Below are 12198 nucleotides of genomic sequence, written 5' to 3'. Positions count from 1 at the left end.
CAAAACATGTAATATATGAAATTCTCATGCGCTTGCTCAAGAGTTAACTTTTCACATTTAATCAAAATGACTCGCAATCGGAAAGCATGCCCATAGGCCCGACGGGCGTAAAGAACAAATGACGTTCGTTTAAACAAAAGCGTACAAATAAATAAAACGTCAGAAGGACTACGCGTCTTGCGCAAACACGTGCGTTACGCACAAAAATAGGTTCCCCAGGCGGGTAAACTGTCTTTACAATTGTTCACGTCACGCCGTGCCGAGAGAGTGAGGTTGTGTTTCATATGCGCCCTCATTTGTTTTTTGAAGCCCCATTCTATGTTGGATGCGAGAAACGCTATCCAGCTCGTCCGCGTCCTCCTGCAAACGAGTTAGAATTATTACATTACATATGTAGTCTCTGCCCATTCGCGTAGCCACAGGGCGCTCGGCGAATTCAACCGTGAAGATGCGATCTGCCCACGAACCTTCCACCGCTTCTAGCGCGGATGATGATGATGATGATGGTGATGTCGCGACAAGATCAACGGCTTCTGCCACAGAGATGCTCTCGATGTTCCCGGGCGAGAAGACAGATGATGGTAGCCGTCTTACGAACGATCCATCCATGCGAACGAAAAATTCAATACGCCCCGAAAGCCATGGATTGTGATTATTTACTTAAACACATACACGTACAAGCAAACATGTATGCATGCGCGTGCTCTCCCGCGCTCGATCGAATGCTCGCCACCAAGCGGGATGCCGGTCGGCTAGCCTCGGTTCCTTCTGACTTCATTTCATAACTGAACTCTGCCAACCGGTGCGGTGGATGCTGTGGATCGGTACAAAAAAAAAGCGATTTCAACAAGCAGCACCAACCAGTTTAGACCCTTTAACACCCGCCAGCACTCGTCGCCCTACCAGCTTTCTGGGCCGCACGCACCCACACTGTGCAAGGGACAAGCTGGAAAATCCCCTTAAGGCTCAGATGGGGCAAAAGAGAAAAAAAAACCAAGCATTACCCAGAGAAAGAGAACCTGGCTGCAAATGCCATCCATCTTAGCCGAACGAACCGAAACCCACAAACGGTTATGGTTTTCCATCCGTCGATTTTCATCCCGCCACAGGCACGGGCAGTGGGTTCCAGGGAACGGGTAGATAAACCGGGAAGAGTAAAAAGAACGGAAGAAAACGGAAAAGATGCAGCTATAAAACCGTATTTCACACCATAAACAGACGAGTGATAAAAATGTATGATTGAAAACGAAGAAAAGATCCCCAAAGCTACCCCAACTGAGGCGCATCGCCCATCTTACAAACGAGCGCAATCGTACCCCTTTTTCTACAGAACCGGGGTTTTCTTTGTATCTCATTTTTCACGCACTATTAAGCTGTATTTGAATGTTACGTTACGAAAAACTTCATGCCAGAGATTTACTTATCACTTAATTTTAAAACAATCACTTAAACTACTAGCCATCAGTACCTTCTTCTTCTTCCCTGGCACTACAACCTCGAGAGGTCTCGGCCTGCCATTTCTGGCTTTCTGTGACTAGACTCTACCCGTAGAAAATTAGTCAGCCCTGCCTACGGGGAGGCGGGTCTGGATGGGATTTGAACCCGGGTCCTGCCGTGTGAAGATCGGCGCCGTTATCGCCTCGGCCATCAGTTCCGCAAGGTAGAAAAGCCTATTTATAGGAAGCTACAACAAAAATCAGAACAAATATCCAACATAAACTCACTTTCCCCAGCATACAATACTGTAGCTCACGTGGGAATGAAAATGTGTACCTTGAGTTCCTGGAAGGTGCGATAAGTTCCAAATCTGCCTCCTCCGTAAAAGGATGGCGGCTAGGGTTGTTTACTCTGCCAAATTTTCGCACAAAACTCTTTGCGAAATCAATACAGAGCCGCTCTTCGATCAGGTTTTATACATTGCCTTTACGGGACTTTTTAAAACATTCAACCCTGCATCGGTAAACACAATGTGCCACGGGGGAAATGTTTTAAACAGTTTGCTCTCCAACGTGATCTATTCCTGCTTAAGATTCCATTTAACGGCCATCGTTTGTTTGAAACACAAATAGTTTCGGATACACTTTTCCACTGGGGTTTTTGCTCAGCAACAATGGCCACGGTATTATTCTCTTCTCCACAATATATTCTAGAAGTCGATCCGGGGTCCAAGCTTTTCTTATGAATGAACAACTAACCCGCAACGTGGGCGAGGTGGCCCATGTTCTCTACAACATAATCAAACTTAATGTACGTACAATCGATCGCATACTCAAGAGACCACTTTTGAACGTTCAGGATCCCGCTCTCGCTGCGCTAAGACGTTCACTCCTGAGACCACTGTCCAACGCTGGAAGATATTGGATTGGTCATGCTAGAATATTAAAAATTTACAAATCACCATTTTAACAAAGTTATGAAAATCTAGCAATTATGTCTGCTTGGCGAACAGCTTAATCGTACCACGCTTGCTCGTGTGTGTGTGCACTATACGTCGTCTGTCCATACAGCAAACATACACATCTTCGCTTTAATCTTCCCAGAGAATGAAATCAAATTGCGTGAAAATATTCACAGGAAATGAACTGCTCACTTCAGAAGTACATCCCCATTTTCCTGCACAGGGATCTTCTACTCCCGGACGGTACAGAACAGCGATACAGCGACCGTTCGTTCAAGTGGAACCACGAGGCACCAACCCGTAATTCAAAATTCTGTCCACGTGTACACTTTCGTACCAGTGCGAAAAGAAAGAGAGAGAGAGAGAAAGAGAGAACGCCCGAAAAGAACGATGATCGAATTGTAAGTACTAATTTGTTGAATTAGAATTCACATCCATTTAATTGAAATTTTCATTCTTTTTCCACCGTTCTTTACAGCGTGCCGGCGTCGTTCGATGGTCGTTGTCATGGTGCAAACATTATTAAATAAAATTAGTATTGCACCGGTAAGCCAAACCACCGTTGGAATGTGTGTGTGTGTGTGGCTCTGTGCTGTTAGTAATCGTGTCGGACAATCGTTCCGAACGTGAAAAGCATGGCCCTTCGCCTGACATGGGAAGATTGCGGACGAAGAAGGATAAAATAGATTCAATCGGAACGTGTAGTATGCCCACAACCGCGAAAAAAGCGACATCGGGCATGAGTTTTCCGCTTCTTTCCCTTCCAGTACAGCACGGGCTCCCCAAACTCCCAGACACGTGACAAAGTTCATAGAGCCACACTTCCTTTTCGGTGGTGGCGTATTTCCCACGATGAGTGTGGTTTGGTATGGCCAATTCCTACCCAGCAACTACACACTTTAGCTCCATGGTCTCTTATTTTGCGACCATTCAAGCGATATGCTGGGGGTTTGCAGATCGAGGATCTTGATACTGACGATTCGTTCCGCCCGGCCTCTCGCACAAACACACACTTACCAACTTCGCCGGAAAAAGGGATAACGCAATGAAGCGCTCGTTCGATCCGAAAATTCCTATCCTCGCGATGATCGCCCGAAAGGTCCCCACCACTCACTGTCTCAACGCCGTAACACACAAACAAATGGACAAGGAAAAAAAAGAACCATAACCGCTTCCCCCCATTCGAGTTTGGGGTACCAAAAATCAACCATAAAAATGCGGTTTTTATATTCAGATCAGTTTTGCTGCCTTTTCCACTGGCACTAGCACCCCTCCCACTGCCACTGACCAGCCGAAAAAGCTCACAATTATTCGTACCCTGCTGGAAAACGCGCCGAAACTCTTCGACCTGTACGGTACTCTCATTCTCCTGCCCGGTGGTGGTGTCTTCAGTTGAGCAGCTTTGGGCGGCGGAAAACAGCTCGAAAGAAAGAAAGCATTCGAACGAGGATTTTTTGCGACCCTACACCACCTCCTCTCCGCCATCAGCATGAACATCTTCGGCGGCGTTTAGTTCGCGGCATTCGAATCCCAGAGCCAAAAGACTCGTCGACGTCGTCGTCGTCGTCGTAATAACGAGCTCACGGAAAACTCAACGCCATCGCCACGACCTATCCAGCCATTTCGCAGAATGCCGAAAAGGATAAGAAGATGGCAAAATTATGTACTCTTCGCAGTAAGAAAGCTGCGAAAGGAACGGAAAATAATGAGCACGCAAAGAGCACGCGAACAGGGAAGTGTTGGTGCCACTCGCACACGCCATGTTTTTTGATGTGGGAGCGAACGGAACGGATGGCACAGCTTTGCATAAACGTAAAGTTAGCTTTTTACAGCCCGAAAAGCAAAAGTGCCAACACGGCGTACCAAAGGCCCGGAAGGCCGAATACTCAGTTAATGTAGGGATATTGGATTCGCTTTCCTACTGTCAGTTTGGCGAGCTTCCCACGTCGCTCACACATTCCATCCACTGTCGCCCGATGTTCCGAAGAATGCAATCCAGCGGAGAAAACTGTCAAGAATATGACAAAATAGCACGGTGCGAGTTTCGTTAATGACTGGTCTAAATTTTCATGCGAAACGTACATCTGAAGATTTGCTTGGCCATCGCGCGTACTAGTGCTCCGGATAATTCATGATTTGACTGCGATATGAATTACAGGCACATTTGGGAACATCAAACAAATAAATGTTGCAATAAGGAGCGAGGCGGGAGTTTGGAAATTACTGCGTGCTAGTATCGATGATGACCATTTAAATTCCCAAGTACGATTCGACATATAATAACAATAAGGCTTACATTCCGCAGGCACTTTCCGACTTACGCGGATAACGGGGACCAGAGGAATCCGCGTAACTCGAAAACTGCTGGACATATTGTTGGTGCTTGGCTTGAAGAGCTCGAATTCTAATTTACATGAATTAGAATTGGTTTCAATGAAGATTCAACAATGAAAATAAATCAATAATTTAAAAAAATCGAAAGATTTATACACATTTGAAATGATTCTCACACCTCATTTGGAAAGCTCAAAATGTTTATAAATGTTCAACTCAGATTTTAACGGCTTCTTTTAACAAAAGGTGGTAATCATCATAATTAACTATACACACTGTCAAATTTTAAAATTCGCGTATCTTCGAATCCTTGTAGGATAGTCAGTCCTATCAACGGAGATTCAAATCCCGATGTAGGTGTGTGATCTTCTTCTTCTTCTTTGGTGTAAAGACCTTTTGGGCCATGCCTGACATTTCTGGCTTATTAGACTCGATGATACCACGTAGTTGGATAGTCATAGTCAGACCGGCGCCGTTGTCGCCTCACCTTGCGGAGGCGAATGAGGTCTCAAAGACCCAAAGCCTCTATAAATAAAAGATAAAAAAAGTTGTCACCTCACCACCTAATCATATATGTATCTACTGCAAATGAACATACATTCATAAAATTTTGCCATACACTGTTACTCGTTTTTAACCATCCTACATAACAATGTTGCATCAAATCTTATCATTACTTATCATTAAGCCGTAAGAAAAAAAGGTTAATAAATAACAGGCAAATTACAATCGTCAAACAGTCGTGCTTTTTCTTGCTCTAACGACCAGTTTTGGGCATGCCGGTCATGTAATGGCCAACAACAATTATTTATACCATCTAGCCAAATATTCAGTCCTTGCTGTCAACGAACGGGATCTGTATGGGATTCGTGAACCAGTCGAGGCGAGAGGTTTTACAATTTTTGAAAGTAATATCTAACATTTATGCTACAAATTCATTCATTCTCCACAATGCTTTAATTCTTCTTGCAACAGACTACACAAAGATGTTAGCTGTGGCAGACAGCAGATTAAAATCCGCTACATATGCCGCTTCAACTTCACACCAAGCCGCGGTACAAGCACATGGATCATAAACAATACTTGCACCAAGGCCGTTCATTGAACGGCTATGCATGTCGAAGACAACTTTTTTTTTTGTGCAATGAGATTTGCATCACAACTACTGAAGCATCTGTGTCCGTATCGGTCGGCGATTGTTAGTGAAGAATTTGTGTTTAGCTTACCGTTTTCCGATCTTATTTCACCAAACACCGTAGTTTCTTGCGTAGCTGCGAATGATTACATGAAATATCATCAATATAAGCCGCTTCTCAAGACACAACTGCATCGATTCAACGAAACAATTCGCATGTGTGTGTGTGTGTCTTTTCTTATGTTTATGTTGAACGTGCGCTTATGTTGACCGTCTCACACCACACCGACACGCGTACTTCTCTTCACTGCTTCCAACACTACGGCCACGGTAGAAGGAAAATTGGTGCATAGGCAGCAAAAAAAAAACCCCCCGACACACTCGCTGCAGGACGCTGTGTTGCCCCGAACGCCTTCACGCATAAATTCGCCCACGCACAATTATAAACATTCACAACATTCAATCGGCAGCGTTGTTATGCACTAGCCGCTCCAACCAGCGGCAACATCACATCACCACTTTCCACCGTACCCCCACAAAACGATGGCATCGATTTTCTCATTTCGCAAACCGGATACACGGCACGGCATCATCCGGCGTCGGAAAGATTTCGTGCGAGAGGATGAGAAAAATCAATACTCTTACTCCGTACACAAATTTGTGTACACTTTTCATCACCAGCGCGAATGACAGCCACACAACATTTACCACTTTTCCTCACAACATGATGCTTTCGGTGCAAATATTCGCCTTCCCGCACACTGCACACACCCTGGCGCTATCGCATCCGCTGTTCCGGGTGGTAATTTACCGAAAACACTGTGATTTCTACATCAAATGCAACCGCAAGCACTATTTTCCGTGAAATCTGCAGCACCAATTTACAATAAACATTTTTTTCCCTACAACAACAAAGTAGCGATGGGCACGTCGGATTGGAATGGCAGTTCCGTATGGTGTTCCGATTTTATCCCATCCACCGATAGAGCACAATTTGCAGCCGGCAATTGCAATCTTGCCTTTTTACTAAAACTGTGTAATGATGGGACATTCGCTTAGAGACAAAGCAAGCGGTTTAATTACTAGGATTTCATACTTCATAAATGGAATTTTAAAATACCATCCACAAATTTTGAACATTCTCCAAACTGCCATCTGCCATGCCCATCACAACGGTGGCTGAAGCACGAGGCTCTTGCTTGAAGAATATTCTCTGTGATTTTATTTTCTTGATCAAGCATGCGCTCTCGTTTGAAAAGACAGTTTCTTCGAAGCATAGGAATTCGAGCGCGTTTGTAAAAACTAAATACCAAAGCGTTTAAAACACCGTAAGCCGCACCGAAATATTTGTTGAGGAATCATATTAAAATTAAGCTTCGATTTATTTATTTATAATTGTTACGTTCATGAAATATTAATATTTTGACAGCTAAAGTAATTTATGATTTGAGTGCAATTTAAAATCATTAAAATTAATACCAAGTTAATTTTATTACAAATCGCAATAAACTAGACTTCGCCTTATTTCATTATTGGAAATAGCATAGCCACACTCGCACATAATGCTCACTGTAAACTGCATTATATCAAATCATCATAGCCGCCGGCCTTATCGTTAACACTTGCTGGTCTAGAACTGTGCTTATCAACATTCACCTAGCACCCGCTTCTGCGTTACCACCATACAAATCAATGTCAATCTAGACTACGCAAAAACTAATCACACCGTGTAGCAGCAAAGTACCAGCGGAACGTGTCATGCTTTCGACACTCCTTTCAGTCTGGCGCCTCGGCGTGGTGGCATGCATAAAAAAGTCATGACGCTCGCGGCGGTCGAGTGCCATCGACCGTTTGCTCAGCGCCTGCTACGAAGCTGCTAGTCGCTGCTAGTGGAGCATCTCATGAGGAATCTAGCAGCGTCATGGGACTATATTTGATGATCAAGCGTTCCTCATTCGGTTTTCTTTCTCTTGGAGGGTCATTTTTTTGCACCCCGTGTGCCGTACAGTCGGTGTGCTGCAATCCTTTTGGCTTTCTCCGGTTCCGATGTCTGACCCTTGACATGCGAGACCACCACCAACCAAGCATGCGGATGGCTCTTTCGACCACAATTCAACCAACCATCGGTTGGAGCTCCGCTTCGAGGCGGTTGGCTGACGGACGGGCGAACGGACGAACAGGATTCCACCACATTGTCGGTGTCCTCGCCGAGAGCACAAATGATAATGAGAAAGTTGAGAACTTAATCAGCAATGAAGGAAGCGTCGTCGTCGGCCAAGACGACGGGTTGCTGTCGATGAAGGTTTCGGAAGGACTGCAAGCGTACGCCACACCACTGACACGGCACTGAATGTAGACCATCACCAGCAGGCCCGGTGACGAAGATGAAGCACCATTTGCTAACAAGTGGCTGGCATAACCAGTGTCCATTTCCTGTCGAGCTGCTCAAACTGAGCATTCCTCGGTGTGCGTGTGTCATGCTACTTTAACCCTGTGATAGCGAACAAAAAAAAAAACTCGACGATGATTACAGTTTGGGTTTTGGAAGATGGTTGTTTTTGTTTTTTTCTTTAGTAGAAAATCATCCCAGGACTGTGGAACACTAATCGAATGTTTAATGGAATTGAAAATGAACGACGGTAGATTTATTTAATACGCTCAAAGAGAAATTTAATACATGTCATCTAGAGTTCCCCTAGAGCAGGACAGGCTATCAAGCAGGGTGGAAATTAAGTCAAGGCAGCCAGTAATGACAGGCCAAGACCTCTTGAGGTTGCAGAGAAAAAGAAGAGGATGGTCTATAGTTTTTAGATATTTAATTATAAATAAATGAATAAACCAGAAAGTTTGTCCAAGGAGATAGCAAGTCACCGCAATAACTTCACACCTGGGTATCTGGGGATCTGATCAGTTACCAGCCCGAGGTCCTCTCGCGACGGGCTAAGTATTTTGATGAATTTGCTAAATGATCAGTTCAACGAACAGCTAGAGGCTCCACTAGCAGATTATATCATGCTACTGCCGCCACCTAGCATTGAGGAAACACAAAAGGATATCCATCGGAACATGGCCAATAAGGCAGTCATTTTCTTTAGTCGGCCATTAGAGTGAGCCACCTGAGACTCGGAGGTAGTGGCGGATCAAGGTCTTTGGAGGCCCCGAGCAGAATGACAGTTACGTGTGGTTTGTGATTAAGACCAACAGGATTTCCCAGACGACCCCTAACCTACGAGGTCCCGAGCCTCCGCTCCTTCCACTCCAAGGTTGATCCGCCACTGCTCGGAGGTGAAAGCTACGGGCCATAACTATCTTCTATAAGTCAATCCAGATCCTGGCATACGCTGATGACATGGACATTGGATTGAGGCGCTGCTTCGAACCAGAAGCATACTGAAGCTAACAAATACTGATTTAGGCACTTGTGTTGTACAGATAGGTGATCGCATCTTGGAAGTCGTAGAAAACTTCACCTACTTGGGATAACAACATTGATGTTGAGTTATGCGCCTGAGGAAACTTCTCCACTCTAAATACCTGTCGCGACGCACAAAACTGGGACTGTAGAGAACATTTTTAGTCCCATTACTCATATACGCCTCTGAGACATGGACTTAGTCCAAAACTGACGGAACCCTCTTAGCAGCGTTCGAGAGGAAAATGCTCAGAAAGATTTTTATGGGGCAACGCCTCGTATGAGGGATAATTGCCTTTACAATAAGGAGCTCTACAAGCTGTACGGCGATTTCACCACCGCACAGCTATTTCGACTCCCTAGGATCGGGTCATGTCATGCGCATGGTGCCGGACAACCCAGTCATCCCAGACCTTCCACATGCACAGAGGAGTCGCGATAAGCCCAAATTCAGATGGACTCATACGTCTGCCAGATCAACCGAGATAACGGATTGGCAGTCGACTGCGCTAGAGGATTGTTGCATACGGTCAAGAGCGCGATGCGGATGATAAATAAGTAAGGATAGAATTCTTTCAGCTCAATCAACAATTTTCATCAACGAACATTATTTTTTCAAACCCACATTCAATGCACTAAAACAAGACATTCTTTAGACATCCTCACGCCTTTTCCTCTCGTGTATCGTGCTATTTTTTATAAACTTCAAAGCTCATACAGCTTCACGTCTTGTGTTCCTTTTTTGATGTTACCAAACGCTCCTTCAGTCGTCGTACTAATTGAACGTACCCAAATGCAATGTAATCGAGTGCCAGCCAATAAAACCCATCTGCATGGGAACGTGAGACACGCAGCGGTAACACAACACCAACAGCCAATACTCATTTATCAAAACCCCAAAACGGGTGCATCATTTATCTTACCCGTTTCCAATAGTATCTGCCAAACGTGCCGTTCTGAAAGGAGGACCGTTTCTTGCCGGTACGTACGAAGGATTGTTCTACTTTCAGCCCTAACGTTTGTTTTTTTTTTTTGCTTCTGGATGCTTCTGCTGCCAACCACCAAACATGACACCGTTTCAATCCTTCCTAAAGTCGTAACTAAGTGAAGTGAGGAGACGGACACCACCAGCACAGAAAACCTGTGTAATCGAGCGATAAAAAATAGATACACACACACACACACACACACACACACACACTCAGAGACACACAACAGAAGCATGTACAGCAGCCGTCAAGCCCTGTGACACCCTCGGCTCAGGGCTTTTAGTCTGGCGTACTCTTCACCCGGTCGCAAAACTGGTTCGTCCATTCGTCTTCAAGTACTTAGTATACGCTTTTGTGGCCGACTCCGAGCATGATTTGGAAGTGAGAGAGGGAGGGAGGGAAAGATTATTGTTCTCCGTGTCGAATTTTATCTGGCTGCTAAGACGAAAAGCGATCGTGTTATCTCAGGGCCGCCTTTCTGCGCTTATCGGTCGATCGGTCGATCACCTAAAATGAGCACATCAAAGGAAAGGAAGGGCATTTTTGTCGGCTTTTTTTGTCTTTGGGAGCGTTTTTTTTTGTGTGAGAAAAGCATAAAAATCAATACGACAGCATTAACAAACTTCTATTCCCCCCCCCCCCCCCCTTCCTTTGCCAAGCGCACCAATCATGCGATCACCCCACTGTGGTGTTGGAATGCCCCACTTATTGGGAGCGTTTTTTTCCTCTTCTCTCTGTATAATAATCATTGTGCATTAGAGCGCAGGGAAAAGAAAACGTTACCGTACGAACGATACGGGGAAAAACTTTTTGCTTGTGCAATCTTGGAACCGGAAATAATAGTTTTTCTTCCATCGATGCAACACATACACACAGAGAAAAAAGCGCTGCACCCCGAAGCACAAAAGCATTCGTCAAACTGGGAAAATCCATTCGAGAAGGAAAGAAAACCCGACTACTAAAGCGCACGATGCCGGTTGCTACAGACGACGGGACCGGTACAGGTCCCGGGCTGCTGCGGTAGGTATTATTCACTGAAAATACCATTTATACCTTCACTGTTCCAGAATGGCACAGAGAAACCCTTGTGTGTCCTTTCAGCCACTCGGCCCAAGCCACACGCTGAGGTGTGTGTGTGCCCTGGATCTTCAATGCCTGGTTGATAGTGGCGTATTTTTTCCCCTCGCGATTTCTTTTGTTCACGTATTGTTATCTCGTTCTTAGTTTTTCTTTCCGATGCCTCCCGCTCCTACCGGCGAGCGGCACCACACATCACAACCGATATCGAATGAGTCGATTGAAAGGATGGAAAACTTAAAACAAAATTGATATCACTTTCAGAAGAGAAGAAGTTGCCGCGCACACAGATGGACTGGAAACGTAAAACTCGACAATCGGAAGAATAGCACGACGAAGAGCGAGATAGCATGCGCATTTTTCTTTTAATGGAAATTCAAAATCGATCGTAAGAAAATGGCAAGCAGCAGAAGGGCGCGCACCGGCCGTATGTGGAAAACCGTTGTGCGATAAGATAAGAAAAATACAAGTCCGCGACGCAAGGATCTGCTCGCACACGCGCTCGGAAAAAAGCGTCGGGCCAGCAAAAAAAAGAATATACCGTTGGTTGAATTTGTTTGCTCTACGGAGCGGACAAAACGAGCAGAAAGCTTTTCAGCGTACAGCCTTCGCTGGGCTTGAGCAAAAAAGAAAAAAAAACATCTTCCGCACTTCTCGCCAAATGGGAATTTTCAATGGATTTCCGAAAGCCACCGCGCGATTGTTCTGAATATGATGTCCCATTATGGGTCGCATTATTTATGTTTCGTTGTCGTTTCGAGAAGGAGGACGGGGGTTTTTTCTCGCTTCTTCTTCTTATTCTTCTTCTTCTATCCTTAACGTACGCAAATTTGGCCAGGCCAAGCTCCAGAGC

General features: G+C 45.1%; 1 protein-coding gene across 8 annotated transcripts in view; it reads right to left on the bottom strand.

Annotated features, from left to right (window-relative positions):
• LOC118511175 (tyrosine-protein phosphatase Lar) overlaps positions 1-12198 on the bottom strand; it is a 242242-nt gene that overhangs the window by 207308 nt on the left and 22736 nt on the right. For 4 of the 8 annotated variants that reach the window (XM_036053928.1, XM_036053924.1, XM_036053926.1 and 1 more), the window contains exon 1: positions 5959-6787. The exons of 1 other annotated variant lie outside the window; for it this stretch is intronic. The gene's annotated coding sequence lies outside the window, so the exon portion shown is untranslated. Of the gene's footprint in view, positions 1-5958; positions 6788-12198 lie in introns of those variants that run through there. 3 more of the 8 variants (XM_036053919.1, XM_036053927.1, XM_036053920.1) reach the window with 2 other exon arrangements.

Source organism: Anopheles stephensi, chromosome 3, assembly GCF_013141755.1.
Source record: "Anopheles stephensi strain Indian chromosome 3, UCI_ANSTEP_V1.0, whole genome shotgun sequence".
Lineage (NCBI taxonomy): Eukaryota > Metazoa > Arthropoda > Insecta > Diptera > Culicidae > Anopheles > Anopheles stephensi.
This window is presented reverse-complemented; position numbering and strand designations above follow the sequence as displayed.